A 17,091-nucleotide genomic window follows, 5' to 3' on the forward strand; every position below is an offset into this window, starting at 1 on the left:
TGGATCGAATAAATTTTGACTTGTATAACAAACTTTTGAGTAACTTGTTTATTTTCATTTCTAAGAAAAAAAATTTACTTTAAAAAGTGGTTTGTGTTACCTTTTGGAGAAAAAAAAAAACTTTATAAACCATTTTGAGCATTTTGGTCTTATAAACGACTTTTGAGCATTTGGTCTTATGCCTTTTTTCTTACGTTAGTTTTTGTTTCGTCGTATAAATTCTTTTCAACATGTTCCATAGATCTCGGGACCCAACCCATAAGTTGGGCCAAATTAACGGACAAAATTTCATTTAGGAAAGTATGGGCAGCTACTTCTTTACATATAATTAGCAGCCTCATTCACATTCTAATAAATCATAAAAAATTTGGTCTGAAGCAGTTCGATCATGGGTTTCTCAATCTCACTCTTTTTCCTTCTCTTGCCTCTTTCGTTCCAATTTTCATCTTCCCTATTCTCGTTGATCAAGGGGTCCTCTCTCTCAGTGGAGAAACAAGCACACGACTTTATTCTCTCACCTAATAAAATGTTCTGTGCTGGTTTCTTTCAAGTTGGCGAAAATGCCTTCTCCTTCGCCATATGGTTCAACGAACCTGACACTCACAACCCCACCACTGTGGTTTGGATGGCAAGCCGTGATCAACCCGTAAATGGGAAGCTCTCAAAGCTTTCTCTTTTGAACAGTGGTAACATCGTCTTGGTTGATGCTGGCCAAATCACCACTTGGTCATCAAACACAGCTTCACATGCCCCAGTAAAGTTGCATCTCCAAGATGATGGTAATCTTGTGCTAGATGATCCCCAAGGAACCATTTTGTGGAAAAGTTTTGATTTTCCAACGGATACTCTGCTTCCTGGTCAACCTCTTACCAGATACACGCAACTTGTGTCTTCAAGAAGCGAGAGTAACCATTCATCTGGTTTCTACAAGTTTTTCTTCGATGATGACAACGTTCTCGGTCTTCAGTATGATGGTCCTGATGTTTCAAGCTCCTACTGGCCACAACCTTGGTTGATAAGTTGGGATGCTGGAAGGACTAATTTCAACAGTAGTAGAATTGGCGTGTTGAATTCTCTGGGACTTTTCAGTTCAACAGATAATTTCAGTTTCGTGACATCTGATTATGGCACAGTGCTGCAGAGAAGGTTGAAAGTGGAGTGTGATGGCAATGTTCGGGTGTACAGTCGAAATAATGTTTTGCAGAATTGGTATGTTTCATGGCAAGCAATTTCTAGTGGTTGCGTACCTCACGGGATTTGTGGACCCAACAGCTTCTGTGTTTATGTTCATGCGAGTGGAAGAAAATGTTTGTGTCTTCCGGGGCATAGATTGAAGAATCACAGTGATTGGTCTCAAGGGTGTGAACCCTTGTTTCAGCTTACCTGCCATAGGAATGAGTCTATGTTCTTGGAGATTCCAAATGTTGAGTTTTACGGCTATGACAATCATTATGTAGAAATCAGTAACTACAGTGCCTGTGAGAGTTTATGCTTGCAAGACTGCAGTTGTAAGGGGTTTCAACACTCCTATAGTGATGATAAACGCTTTTATAGGTGCTATACGAAAACGCAATTTCTCAATGGAAGACGTTCACAAGTATTCCAAGGAACAACATACCTGAGATTGCCCAGAAGTAATAGCTTCTCTCACAAAGAACATGACAGAGAATCTTTAAATGATCATGTTTGTTCAGTTCAACTTCAACGTGCTTATATCAAAACACAAGCAAACCATTATGTGAAGATTTTCCTGTGGTTTTCCATCACCCTTGGAGCTTTTGAAGTGATTTGTATTGTTTTGATTTGGTGTCTGGTTAGGACCAGACAAAAGTCTAATCGAGAGGGCTACCATCTTGCAGGAACAGGATTCAGAAAATATAGTTATTCAGAGTTGAAGAAGGCGACAAAGGGTTCAGTGAAGAGATTGGAAGGGGTGCAGGAGGGGTTGTGTACAAAGGTATTTATCAGATGAAAGACATGCAGCAATCAAGAGACTGAATGAGGCTAAACAAGGAGAAGGAGAATTCCTTGCTGAAGCGAGTCTCATTGGAAGGCTTAACCACATGAACTTGATTGAAATGTGGGGATATTGTGCTGAGGGAAAGCATAGATTGTTGGTGTATGAGTACATGGAGAAGGGTTCTTTGGCGGAAAATCTCTCATCCAACACTCTTGATTGGAGTAAGAGATTCAACATTGCCCTTGGAACAGCAAGAGTTCTGGCATATCTGCATGAAGAATGCTTGGAGTGGATTTTGCACTGTGATATAAAGCCACAGAATATACTTCTTGATGCTAATTATCAACCGAAGGTAGCAGATTTTGGCCTGTCGAAGCTACAAAACAGGAACAACTTGAACAATTCAAGTTTTTCAATGATAAGAGGAACAAGAGGGTACATGGCACCTGAGTGGGTTCTGAACTTAGCAATAACGTCGAAGGTTGATGTTTACAGCTATGGAATTGTTGTGTTGGAGATGATAACTGGAAGAGCCAACAACGGGTGTTCAAAACATTGATGGAGAAGAGTCGTACAATGGAAGGGTGGTGGCATGGGTGAGAGAAAAAAAGAGTGGAAGATCTTGGCTACAGCATATCATTGATCCTGCACTCCAAACTAACTATAATGAATCCAAGATGGAGCTTTTAGCCAAAGTTGCTTTGGACTGTGTTGAGGAAGACAAAGATATAAGGCCAACCATGAGCCAAGTCGTTGAAATGCTTCAGAGTGTTCCTTAGTAACATTACTATGTTTCTTTCTATCTCTGTAGCCGTTCTTGTTTTCTATCTTTCATGCTTGTGTGTAGCCAGGCTCAATACTGTTTCCAAGGTTATTTAATTTAACACAAACTTTGTTAATTATTTTAAAGTTTTATCTTTATAGCCTTTCCTTTTGGAATTGATTGACCTGAAAATTTCTTAACAACTAACTTATTAGTCCAAGTCTCGGGAAAAATAAACATATAATACATGTTTTAGACTCACATTTTGATGACTTATACAGCAGTTTGATTTATTACTAATATATGAAATATTATATATTTTAACCATATGAAGAGCTTACTTCTTAATGTATACATTTTATTTTTTTTAATATACCTTTTAAAACGTGTAAAACTATTTTATGTTTCCTTTTTCATTCTTATTTTGCATATAACAATTAACGCAACAATCATGCAGCGGATGCATGCACATGCACAAATATACAAGGACACAAATATATACATAAACATCAATACAATTGGGTCGGATTGGTATTTTTAATAAGCCAGCTTGATTTAGTCTCACTTGTTTAACCCGACAAACTGGTGGACTAAAGAAGTGTCAACCCGCCCCTCACTCACTGAATTTTATTTTTTTGTTCAATTAAAACAATTAAACAGATTAAATTTTTATATTATATTTTTGCAAAAATATAAATATACAATATTATTATAATTTAAATCATTAACATTGTCAAACTAAGTTCCAATTTTTATGATAATAAAATAATTTAACATGTAAATATAATTATTATTTTAATTTATCCAATTAAAATATTAATTTTAATCAGTTAAAAGCTTAGAAAATACTTATATGATTAAATATGCTTTAAATATTCATTTATAAGTATATATAGACACAAACACAGACACACAAACATAGACACACAAACATCGACACAAACACAAACACACACACACACACACACTTGAACACACAAACATATAAACGTAGACACAGACACATACAAACACACACAAACACATAAGCACAAACACAAATACGCACAAACATAAACACACACACACACATGCACACACACACACACACCAAACGATATTCAACTAATAGAATATGAATTGACGCCTATAAGAAGAGATGTCTTATCAGTGACTATCCTCAAATCTAAACCAAAACTTATATTAAAAATAAAACTTAAGAGCAATATATTAGGTCCAATTTATTACAACTCAAGTTGCACATCTACACACGTCACAATATATATGCAAGAAATTTTTTCCTCAACTCCTCACCACATATGTTAGTCTATCTTATCAATGAAATAAATAAATATTTGTTATAATATAAGTCATTAGTGCATATTTATGCCCTTATTTAATCTTTAATCATGGATTCTTAATTGGTTATTTGGGCTTTAAACGATTGTTTTAATTAGGATTTGTTATAATTAGGTTTATCGAGCATGAGATACCAAAATATGTTAAAAATAGCATTTTAGTTGCATAAATGTGCTTTAGATATTTTGAAGTGTGTGAGTGCAATTGCACTTATAGCTAATTTGAGCTCATGGAGGTGTGAAAATAAATTTGTTAAAGCTTTATGGCACCTTAAATATAAAACCAAGAATAACAAATAATCGAAACCATAAAACACCAAGCCAAGCATGGCATGAAGAAGTTTGGTTGAGCCAATTTGAATGTGGCTAAGCCTGTAAAAGGATATAAACAACAAAAATTGGATCTTGCAATTTTCTCTATCTTTTCTACAAAAATGACTTTGATTACTGAAATCTTTATGGTAAAAGATAATCCGACAAATATATCTTTAGATATTTTATTATTTAATCATATAAGTAAATATCAAAAGATAATATTTGCTAAATCTTTTGAATCTGGAAAGATTTTCTTAAATTATTTTAGATCTCCACAACAATCAAATATATATTAAAAGATATTGGATTATTTAAAAGATAATTGGAGGAGATTACACTATCAGAAAAAAGAGTACAACAACAAAAGATGTCAAACCCAATATCTTTATAAAGAGACATAGGAAAACACATAAAGGGAGCGTAAGAACCCTTTGGGGAACCTAATTTCGTCCTCCCCACCATCTTTCACGCCCCCCTCTATTCTCTTCTTGTATTCTTTTTTACGTTCCATTGAGTGTTAAGCCTCTAGGGTTGATTTTGTTGTAGTTTCCTAACTATCTTCTGAGGTTAGATAGAATAAATTTGTTTATTCTTTTATTATTGTTGTAATTTATGTTTATCTATGTCTTTTGTAATTGAGGTTAGATGCACATTAATCACATGAGTTAAAAGGTTTTAATTGAGACTATACTTTTATTAAATTTAGATACGTTCATGTGATTGAATAAGTTTTTGTCAATAATTAAGATTGTACTTTGATTAAAGGTAAAAACCTATTATTGTTTTATCCCTTTATCTTATTTTCATTATTATTAATTTTATCTCTTTCATCTTGTCCAATTTCATTTCTTTCTAGATTTCTTCATTTATTTTTAATATTTTATTTATTTTATTTTACTTTATCTTCTATTATTGTTTTTAATTTAATTACTAACCCTTTTTGTATAGTTTTTTTTATGAGAACTAATTGTTAAAATTAATTTTTTGTTTGTTGGAAGATGGCTTAGAGTCGACTTTGTTAGGTGTTTAAGTCAAAATTAGTTAAAACAGTTTTCAGTTTCTGTTTTTTCTGTTGTACTGTTTGATGTATATTGTTGTTACTATATGTACAGCATGTGTATGTAAGCGAGGTGTGTTGTTGTTGAATACAAAGTTTATTCAGTATCTTTTTTCCATGTTCTGTGTGATAGCTCTCTGATTTAACATGGTATCAGAGCAAGGTTGCATTGAAAGAACTTGGGAGATTTGGAAGCCGATTTTCGCAGAGAAGGGTATTCTTGCAACATCAATCCAAGGGATCGAGAGGAGTAACAGAGTTATTCTTTAAGTCGTGAAGGTGATTTCTTGTGTTATCAAGAAAGTTTAAAGAAGAACCTCAAAGTTGGTGGCGTGACAAGAAAGTTGCAGAACACATGGCTGGAATGAGGAGCATCATACAGGGAGGATTGCCAGTATTTGACGGCAAGTTGTTTGACGAATGGAAAATCAAGATGCTGGCAGTGTTTGGTTTTCAAGAAGTGGCAGAAATTATTCAAGAAGGCATAGTAGAATTGGGCAGCAAGGCAACAGAAGATGAAAAGAAGTACTTCAAGCAACAACAAAAATTGGATAGCAAAGCTCGATTCTTGCTATACCAATGCGTCAGTTCCAAGATTTTTAACAAGATATGTAAGGCTACAACAGCCAAGGAGATATGGGAAATCCTGTTAAAAACCTATGGTGATGGAGATAAACATAAGAAAGTGAAGCTACAAGCGTTGCGAAGGAGATTTGAATTTCTTGTAATGGAAGAAAATGAATCTGTTGCAGATAAACAGATTGCTCACAGATTCTACGGTCCCTCCCCTCCAAATTTGATCATTTGGTGATAACAATTGAAGAAGCCAAAGATCTGGAAACACTAGAACTAGAAGAGCTTCAACATTTATTGGAAGTACATGAGTTTAGAAGAAGTGAAAGGAAACTTACTCATGATCAGGCCTACAGGCCAGAACTGATTACAGAGGGAAGTTCAAAGGGGAAAAGAAAGACAGAAAGCAATGGAAGGGAACAAGAATCAAGAAGGTGAATCTGAGGAATCTGGGAAAGAGAATAGTGATAAAGCAGGAGAGTCCACTTGGAATAAAACGTGGAAGTTTGACAAGAAGAAGGTGTGGTGCCATAATTGTCAAAAGCTGGGACATTTTGCCCGTGAGTGCTGGCATAAGGATGGAGTGAAAAACAACCAAAGAATCAGGCTAATCTGGCGCAAGATGAAGGATCTGACTCAAAGGCAGTGATGTTGATGGCTCAGACATGTTTAGACCTGAAAGAAGAAGCTTCTTGGTACTTAGACTCAGGTTGTTCTTCACATATGATTGGGAGAAAAGATTGGTTTGTGAAAATGGAGGAAGCTACTCATGGCAAAATTCGTTTCGCTGATAACAGTAGTTTGACTGCACAGGGAACTGGGAGAGTTGTGTTGAGAGATGAAGATGGCAAAGAAGTGGTTCTTGAGGATCTGTTATTTGTTCCAGGTTTGAAAACAAATTTGTTGAGTTTAGATCAACTGCCGCAGAAAGGATTTGTTATGACAAAGAAGGATAATTGCTTGAATGTATTTGATCAATCAAATAGACTCATCATACAATCCAACTTGTCTAAGAACAGAACGTTTAGAGTGGGAATGAATGCTTTGAAGCATCACTGCTTTGCTGCTTCTGAGAGCAAAACTTAATGGATATGGCATCACAAATATAGCCATCTGAATTCAGGGATCTATGCCAACTTGAACAACAGAAGATGGTGGAGGGTTTGCCTCGAATAGAAGCTCCAGGTGAATTATGCAAGGAGTGTATTCAGTGCAAACAATCCAGGAAAAGCTTCAGCAAATTCATACCTCAAAAGGCATTGGAGAAACTGGGCCTGGTGCACACTAACCTCTGCGAGCCACTTCAGATGAAACACCTGGAGGTAGTAGGTATTTCATAACATTTACTGAGACTTAACTAGGAAAATATGGACGTTTCTGCTTAAAAGGAAGAATGAAGCACTGGAGGTTTTAAGAAGTTTAAGTGTATGGTAGAAAGGCAAAGTGGGCTGCTGATAAAGGTGCTAAAAAGTGATGGTGGAGGGGAGTATACCTCACAGGAATTTCGAGTGTTCTGTGAGAATGCTGGTATAGTGCAAGAGGTAACACCACCTTATACACCTCAACACAATGGCACGACTGAGAGGAGAAATAGAACACTGCTCAATATGTAAGGTGTATGTTAAAGAGCAAAAGCCTACCAAGTTACATATGAAGTGAGGTAGTTATGACTGCCACTTGAATAGAGAACCTACGAAGAGATTGACTAGAACAACCCCTGAGGAGGCATGGGAGTGGGGTAAAACCAAATGTTGCTCACTTGAGAATATTTGGTTCATTATGTTTCAAGCATTGTCCCAATCAATTGAGAAGAAAATTGGATGACAAAGGAGTACCTCTTGTAATGATTGGCTATAATTCCATAGGAGGATACAAGGTGCTGGATCCAGAAAACAACAAAGTCTCATTCAGCAAAGACGTGATAGTTGACGAAACTTCAAATTGGAGTTGGAAAATACTTCACACGAGACATCACAGACCAAGATTATGTTAAATGAAGATGCTGTAGTAGATGAATTGAGTGGTGGGAATCAGGAGGTGTTGTTAAGAAGATCATCCAGGATAGTTCAGAAGTTAACACACTTGTTGGATTATGAACTATTTCCCAATTCTGGGTAACATCAGAAGGAAACTAATTCACTTTGCTCTTGTAGCTGAAGCAGAGCCTCTCATGTTTGAAGATGCCACAACTGATGATAATTGGGTGAAAGCAATGAAGGAGGAAATTGCCTCTATTGAGAAAAATCAGACATGGGAGTTGGTTGAAGCTCCTCGGACAAAAGGCCTATAGCCTTGAAGTCGATTTACAAAGTCAAAGTAAATCCAAAGGGGAAGTGGTCAGGCACAAGGCCAGACTTGTGGCAAAAGGTTTTCTACAGCAGGCTGGAGTGGATTATGGGAAGTATTTGCACCAGTAGCGAGGATTGAAACAGTTCAAATGGTAGTGTCTATTACAGTGCAAGCAGGCTGGTCCTACACCAATTGGATGTTAAGCCAGCATTCCTCAATGGCCCACTTGAGGAAGAAGTGTTTGTAGTGCAGCCACAAGGTTTCGAAATCAGAGGCCAGGAGTAGAAGGTATATAAGCTTAAAAAGGCTTTATATGGGTGAAGCAAGCTCCTAGAGCTTGGAATCAAAGAATTGACAAATTCTTGAAGGAAATTGGTTTCACAGATGCATTCAGAACATGGCCTGTATGTTAAATGTAGTAGCGAAATACAAGATGAAAAGCTAATTGTGTACTTATATGTGGATGACATGTTGTTGACTGGGAGTAGTGCAGAACATATGGAGAAGTTTAAAACTCAGATGTTCAATGAATTTGAGATGAGTGACTTAGGTGAACTCAAGTACCTCCTAGGAATAGAATTCACAAACACACGGCATAGGATGATCATGCATCAAACAAAATATGGGCAAGATGTTTGAAAAAGGTTAAGATGATGGAGAGCAACTCAACTGTGACCCCAGCTGAGACGGGACAGAAGTTGCAACCTGCAATAGATGAAGAACGAGTAAATGCTGAGAATTACCGCAGGATTGTTGGTAGTCTGAGATATCTGTGCAATTCCAGACCTGATTTAAGCTACAGGTTTGGCTTGATCAGCAGATACATGCAAGATCCAAGGGAATCTCATATGTATGCAGCCAAGAGGGATACTGAGATACCTGTGAGGGACCATAGGTGTGCAATCTTATTTCCAAAACCTGACACAGCGGTTGCAATGGAACTGGTGGGGTACTCAGACTCAGATTGGTGCAGTGATAAGGGAGATAGAAAAGCACTGCAGGGTATATTTCTTTCTTGGAGGAGCTCCAATTTCTTGGAACTCAACTAAGGAACCTATGGTCGCTTTCCTTATGTGAAGCAAAGTATATTGCTGCTTCGGAAGCCTCGTGTCAGGCAATTTGGTTAAAAAACAGTTATGCAGGAATTGAAGGTGGACCTTGTAACACATCGACGACCGGATATACGGATTTAAATAAAAAAGTAAAGAAATAAATAATAAAAATTTCATTTATTATTTCTTATGTTCCCAAAACGCAGGAAAATTAAAATCTTATAATAGTAATAAATAATCTCCAAAACCTATACTATAACTCAAACATAAATCCATAATATAAACCAAGTTTAATAATATAAAATATTACAACTGTTCCAAAACATAATAAAAACTCTATATAAATCTCTCTCAATACCAGCTCCGCTCCGTCTCTAGGTCTCACTAAATCCACCTGCAATATCATTTGCTTCCGTGTATCGTGTACACGATCATCGCCAGACACATACATGATTAACATTAATAATATATATATATATATATATATATATATATATATATATAATATATATATATAATATATATATATATATATATAATATATTATATTTATATTGAAGGTGCATGATCTGTTGTCTAGCTGCAAATGCAAATCCCATTGCTTTGGTTGTTGATCTACCAGGAAAAGACCGAAAGAGGTAGCATTTCAAATAATCCATGCTCTGCACAATGAATTTTAAATTAGAATATAAATATTATTCATTTATAATTTTCAGAACTCTTACTACTACTAACCTAGTTACATAGCATCAATAATAAACCTGATATATCGTGTAACTCTTTTCTAAATACATTAAAATAGTTTTAAAAAACCTATATGAGAACAAGATGTGCCAATATTAAGAAAGAATGTTAGAAAACTGGAGAGAAAAATCTAGTGTCGTTCACATAGTAATAGCAACAACACAACCTCATTCGCTCGATGAAACGCAACAGTACCGACTCCTCCGTTCAAATATAGGATTCGCCAGCTTCGAAATCGTCTCATTCCCGATCTACCAAACAACAAGAAGAAGAACCAATCGATGAAAAGAAAGAAGGTGGACGAAAAATAACAGAGCAGAGGTAATTAACCTGATTAGGAACCAAACTCGTGTCGACGACAGAGTGAAACTGCAACCTCTCCAATCTCTCTTCCACGCTCCTCAACACTCTCTTCCACGCTCTTTGCACTTCGTTGCCTTGAATTTTTTTCATCACTTCAATTTTTCACAGAAAAACCTAAGTTTTCATGGTTTTAGAATACTTCATTATTTGTACAGTGATTTGAAAATTTGGGATTGTGTCTTCGACATGTTCAAGATATAAATCAAAAGTTACGTAGTTTATATTTTCAATTATTGATTTTTATTTTATATTTAATATTATTTTTTATGTAATTATTTCTTTATATAGGTTTTATATAAATATTAAAAAGTTAAAAACTAATATTAATGATTATTTATAAAAAAGTAATTTATGTAGATATAAAAATATTGAATAAAAAAATTAATAATTATTTATAAACTAATTAATTATTTACTAAAAATAATTAAATATTATATTAAATTAAGTTAAATATTCATATTTTATAAATGAAATATTTAAATATAATTACTTTACTTACAATGTATCACAAATAATTTATTTAATATTTAAAAACTTAAAAATAAATAAACATATAAAAGACATAAAACAATAAATATAATAAATTCATACTAATATAAATTCATTAATAATCCTTTAATTTAAATCATAATTTATAAAGATATAAAAAAATATTTGTAAATACTTTTTGCAAAACAATTCTAAAAAAATTAAATTTTAGGAAACATATTCTATAATAAGATTTGCAAATAGTTCTTATAGACAATTTTTTAAAATTTTATATTTCTAATAATATATAATATAATATAAACTAATTAATATTTTTATTTAAAATAAATCAACATATAAAGAAATTAGAAAGATATTAATTTATATAAATAAGATATATTTTAATAATTTATTAAAATAAATCTACCTCTCTCAAAGCATAGTTAACTAGCTTCAAATTAGCTATGATTTTGTTTGTCGTTAATCCCTCGCTAAATAGTGAGAAATATTTTTCCTAACTAATTTCCCTCGTAAATTAGCTATGGAATTCTTTTGTCACTAATCCCTCGCTAAATAGCAAGACATTAGTGAGAAATAATTTTCCTTGAAAATTAGCTGCAGAATTTTTTGTCGTTGATCCCTCACAAATAGCGAGAAATTAGTGAGAAATATTTTCTCGCTAATTCCCTCGCAAATTACAAATTTTTGTAATGATAAATAGGACCAGTCCATAATTAGAGGTAAACTAAAATAAAATAATTAGATAGACCAATGCATAGTTAGATATAGATTAAAAATATAAATATAAATAAATAAAGAAGATAACAATTGAATGGAAGCAAATAAATCAAAATAAATCAAAGATAATTATAAACACACACGAGTTATCAAGATTAATATAAGAAGAGCTTAACCTCACTCTGCCCTTATCTTAATAGTTGATGGGACACATTAATAATACTTCTATAAGAATAAGATCTCTTCAAATCTTCCATTCCAACTTCTCTCTCTTCCTCCTCTTTATATGTATTTATATCTTTTCTCTTCTTTCTCACGTAACTCACATTCCACTACTAAAAAAAAATTCATATTTCCTGCCAATTTGTTTGAATTTTTTTGTAGGAAATACTTATAAATTTTGTTATGAAAAAATTTGTAGAAATTGCTGCCATTTTTTTTGCAAAATATTTGTATAAAACACTTTTCACAATAAATTTTGTAGGAAATACTTACAAATTTTATAGTCTGTAGGAAATAATTACTCATGAAGGAATTATCTGCCAATTAAGATTCTTATAAGAAATAGCAGAAAAAAGTCTTTTCTTGCAAATTTTTTTAACAAATTTGCAAGAAAAATCTCATGTAATATGAGAATTTTTAGTAGTGTTCACTCTTTCTACATTTTTTCTTCCATGTATTTATAAGCTATGATAAGATTCCTTTCATTAATGAAAGCTAAGCCAGAAATTTCCAAAGTAATCCATGTGCATTAAATGTAGTACATATGCATTAACTCATCTTATCTCATCTTTCCTTCATCATCCATTACAAGTCATGCATGTGTCATTATCTGCCAAGTCCAAGTCGTTATGACTTACATTTAATAAAGAGATAAGCCTTATCTCTCTCTTTCTTCTTTCTTTCTCTTCTTACTTTTGCACCTTCCTGTCACATTCATACATATTTACAAGTTAAAGTTTGTAAGGAGTCACATGTGCATTAAATGCATGTTTATTCCTTTTAATCTCTTTATCTTCTTCTTTTCTTTTCTCTGTTTTCTTTTTCTTTTGTTATCTCCTTGTCTGGTTATGTTCCATCTCTTAGAAGTTTTTTTTTAAATAATGCTTTAATATATAATATATATATATAATATATATATATATATATATATATTATATATATATATATAATAAAAGTGTGTTTTCTTCTTATCACTTACTTTATTATTATTATTTTTGTTTCACTTAGTTATAGTATTCTTAAAACTAGATTTATTTTTAAATGTTCAAACTATATCTAGATACAGTACAAAACATTAGTAAAATACAAAATTTTCTAACTCTTACTTTTAAAGTAAGGATAAAGTAAATAATACAGTTTATTAAAAGTAGAGATGTTACACTTGCAGCCTTTCATCTATGGCCTCTAGTGTCTCTTTCACTCCATCCATTAATATCATAACTTCCATATAAGATGGTCCATTAGGTACATATTGTTGCTATTGAGAATTAAATGAAACATATGATCGTTGGGATGGATACTCACAATACGGTTGTTGTTCATCAATATGATGGTTGTTGTGGATGGTAATCATTGTTCATTTAAAAATCACACTATTGATTATTTTCATATGAAAAATTATTTTTCATTTTTAAAAGATATCTTTTGAAAGCAAATAATTTGAAAGGTTGTTGTAGACTTCTAACAACAACACACCTCGCTTACATACACATGTTGTTTATATAGTAACAACAATATACATCAAGCAGTACAACAGAAAAATAGAAACTGAAAATTGTTTTAACTAATTTTGACTTAAACACCTAACATGCCTTCCTTAAGTCAAAACATCTTTATATTTACAACACCTATAGCATCTTTCAACCAAATGAATCTCTCAGCCTTAAAGGCTTTGGTGAATAAATTTGCAAGCTGAATTTCTGACTTGCAATATTCAATGACTAGTTTCTCACTGCAGACTTGGTCTCAAATGTAATGAAAGCGTGTCTCAATTTGTTTGCTCCTCCCATGTGAGGTTGGATGTTTGGCTAAATCAATAGCAGATTTATTATCCACTAGAAGCTTCACCGTGCATGACAGGTCTGTAAGACCCGTGAAAAATTAAATAATTAAATAATTAATTAATTAATAAATGCGGGTAGTGGGAGCCTTTAAGGTATTAATTATTTATTTATATGATGTGGAAGAGTACTAACTCAAGTGGTTGGGAGTACTTGGTTTATGTGAGAAGACTTAGGTTCAAGTCGTATGTATGCCAATTGTGTGTTGTCTAATTTATTATTATTTCTAATAATATGCTTGATCATGTTGAGTGATAATAAGATCATAAAATTATATTAAATATTAAGAAACATGAATTGGTTTGATGGTTATGCATTGAATTGGCATTGACATGGTCATTGGTTCAAACCTTGGTAATTTTAAATTAAACTTTCTTTTTGCTAAAATTAGTTTTGGCATGAAGGTGAAAGGGTGAAGAAAATCCTAGATGAATGAGCAGCCAAGGGAGGTTGGGAAAACAGTCTATAAGTGACTTTGAATGACAATTAAAATTGGTTTTAATGTCATTTTCGTTAATTAAGACACCATTAAAAGACAAATTAGGAGAGAATAGAGGGGTTTGGAGGCTAGATTTTTGAGAGCATTGTAAGGTGCACGAAATTAAGGAAAAATAATGATTAGTAAGTGAATTAGAGGAGCTAAATTGAGGTGGTGCTAAGGAGACTATTGGTGATCAAAGGGGCCAAAGTTGACCACTGTTGACCGCCCGTGCTCAAAGTTGACTAGTTGACCAGTCTTGACTTTCTGACAATCCATTGAGAGATTGCCACATGTCAAGGTAGTCTCTCTCTCCCCATTAGGGTTTGGCTGTCGTGAGGGTTGCCGCAAGGTGCGTTTCGCATATCAGAGGTTCGCGAATGGCGGAGGCTCTCCGTTGCATCACAGAATCACGGTTTCCCTCATAGTGAAGGAGATCAATGAGGGTTTGGTGGTGGTTCCGTGAGTGGTTGTGGCTGCTGCAGGTCTCGACGTGGTGCGATACCGGTGCAGCCATGGTGGTTCTGACGTGAGCGCGACGATGGCGCAGGTGCAGACGCTATTGAGGTGGTTTCGCATGGTGGACGGCGTCAAGTTGGCGGCTCACGCGCGAGGATGGAGAAGTGTTGGTGCGGGTGTTGTCGGAGATGCTAGACTGTTCCGGCGAGCTCGAATGGTGCGACCATGGAGGTTCCAGCAGCAGGACGTGTGGAAAAGAAGGAGGCGCGATAAAGGAGACGCGGTGGCGGGGAGATGCAGGTTCGAGCCTCTGGAAGCGATGGGTGGCGATGTTTTCCGACGAAGGTGCGACGGGGGCTGCGTCCGGCGAGCTGCAGTGGCAGTCGGACGTGGCAAACATTGATTGGTGATTTGAGTTAGTGGAGGATTGATGATGTGGCAAACTATCATTGGTTAATTTAGTAAGTGGAGGATTGTCATGTGGCGAAATCTGGTGGACTAGATTTTAAGTGACATTAGGGGTGTAGCTTAGTAAAAAGGAGGGGTGCAGAACAGAAATTGAAAGTTCAATCACAGAAGGGGGTGTAAACCTGAAAACAGCGGGAGCAGTTAGCTCCAAATATGTTTTTTTTCAGAAATAGATATTCCAATTGGAAAAAAGGCGTCTGAACATGAGAATTGGAGGTGCATTTAGTACCTGAACTATTTCTCTCGAAAATTCTTATTTTGGGACTTATTTATGACTTAAAATATTCACTATTCATAATCTTAAGGACTTAAATCAAATTCTAGTTGCGTTATTTAACTTAAGATTATCCAAACAAATATGATGCAACTAATATCATTTCTTAAGCGCGAAAATAATGTTAATTCCCAAAATTTAAATATTTAATATGAACAAAGGTTCGACCCATCACACCTTCCAGGCGGTCTGGACTAGTTTCGCCTGGCGGCGCTTGGGGCTGCGCTGGGCGGAAACCCTGTAGACTTTGACTTGTGTATGTGTTGCGTTTTAAGCAATGATGCTATACTTGGATCGGGAGATGCTGTGCCATGAGCGGGTAGGTTCATGGATGGTGGTTAACATGTGATGATATGAGCAGGGAGGTTCATATCCAGTTACTCTCGTGTGGGGATACGAGCGAGGTAGGTTTGTATGTTCCGTGCTCACGCTTGAGAGATGATGCGTGCGGGGGAGGTACGTGGCTAGTGGATCACATGTGTTGGACTACGGGCGGGTAGGTCCGTAGAGCAGGACTACAAGCGGGGAGGTTCGTAGAGCAGGACTACGAGCGGGGAGGTTCGTAGAGGTAGGACCACGAACGGGCAGATTGGTGTGAGCATCATATTCTCGAGTCCAAGGCTAACCATTTCGTGTGATTTGTAGGCTGAAAAGCCTTGGGGTTGAGGTCTTGGCCAAGAACTAAGTAGAATGAAAAGATGAGTGTATTCATTATCTTGTGTTATTTTCTATGTTTTGTCTATTTTCATCAGCTCACCCTATCTGCTTGTCAACAATGTTCTAATTGTTATGCTTAAAAACTTTTATTATGTTTTGACTTTGAATATTTTGAATATGATAAAATTTGACATGATTCATATAAATTGGGTGGCAAGATTTATTATAATTTTACATAATATTGATAATTAAATGCATTTTATATGTTACAAAAATAATAAGAGCATGAATATGTTTGTATAATGCAATTTGCTAGAATTTTGCTAGATTAGCTAGAGATAAAGTATTACAATTGCAAGAGATTAGCTAGGGTTTAGCTAAGGACCAGTTTGCTATGGATTAGTGAGAAATTTGCTACAATCACTTTGCTAGGGATTAGTCAATGTTTAGCTATGGATCAATTTGCTAAGGATTAGCGAGGAATTTACTACAATCATTTTGCGAGGGAATAACGAGGGATTTGCTACAACTAGTTTGTTAGGGATTAGTTAGGAATTTGCTACAAATATTTTGCTAGGGATTAGCTAGGGTTTTGCTACAACTAGTTTGCTAGAGATTAGCGAGAGTTTGTTATAACTAGTTTGCTAGGGATTAGTTAGGAATTTGCTACAAACATTTTGCTAGGGATTAGTTATGGATTTGCTACAAACATTTTGCTAGAGATTAGCTAGGGATTTGCTACAACTAGTTTGCTAGGGATTAGCTAGGGATTGCTACAACCAATTTGCTAGGGATTAGCTAGGAATTAACTAGGGATTAGCTACGGAGTAGTTCCCTCGCTATTTAGCTACCTATAATTTAGCTAGGGTTCAATGTCCTCATTGTTTCCTCGCTAATCCTTCGCTAAAACGTTTTACGAGGGATCAACGAGGGATTAGCTAGGGATTATTCCCTCGCAAATATGTTGTAGTGTATTTATTTTATTTTATTTGTCTCCCATTATGCACTAGTCCTGTTTATTTATTTTGGTAAT

General features: G+C 34.8%; 1 pseudogene; it reads left to right on the plus strand.

The window, feature by feature from the left end:
- Positions 1–238: 238 nt before the first annotated feature.
- Positions 239–2,862, plus strand: LOC114172951 (annotated as a pseudogene).
- The last annotated feature ends 14,229 nt before the right edge of the window (positions 2,863–17,091 follow it).

This window comes from Vigna unguiculata, unplaced genomic scaffold, assembly GCF_004118075.2.
Source record: "Vigna unguiculata cultivar IT97K-499-35 unplaced genomic scaffold, ASM411807v1 contig_84, whole genome shotgun sequence".
Classification (NCBI taxonomy): domain Eukaryota; kingdom Viridiplantae; phylum Streptophyta; class Magnoliopsida; order Fabales; family Fabaceae; genus Vigna; species Vigna unguiculata.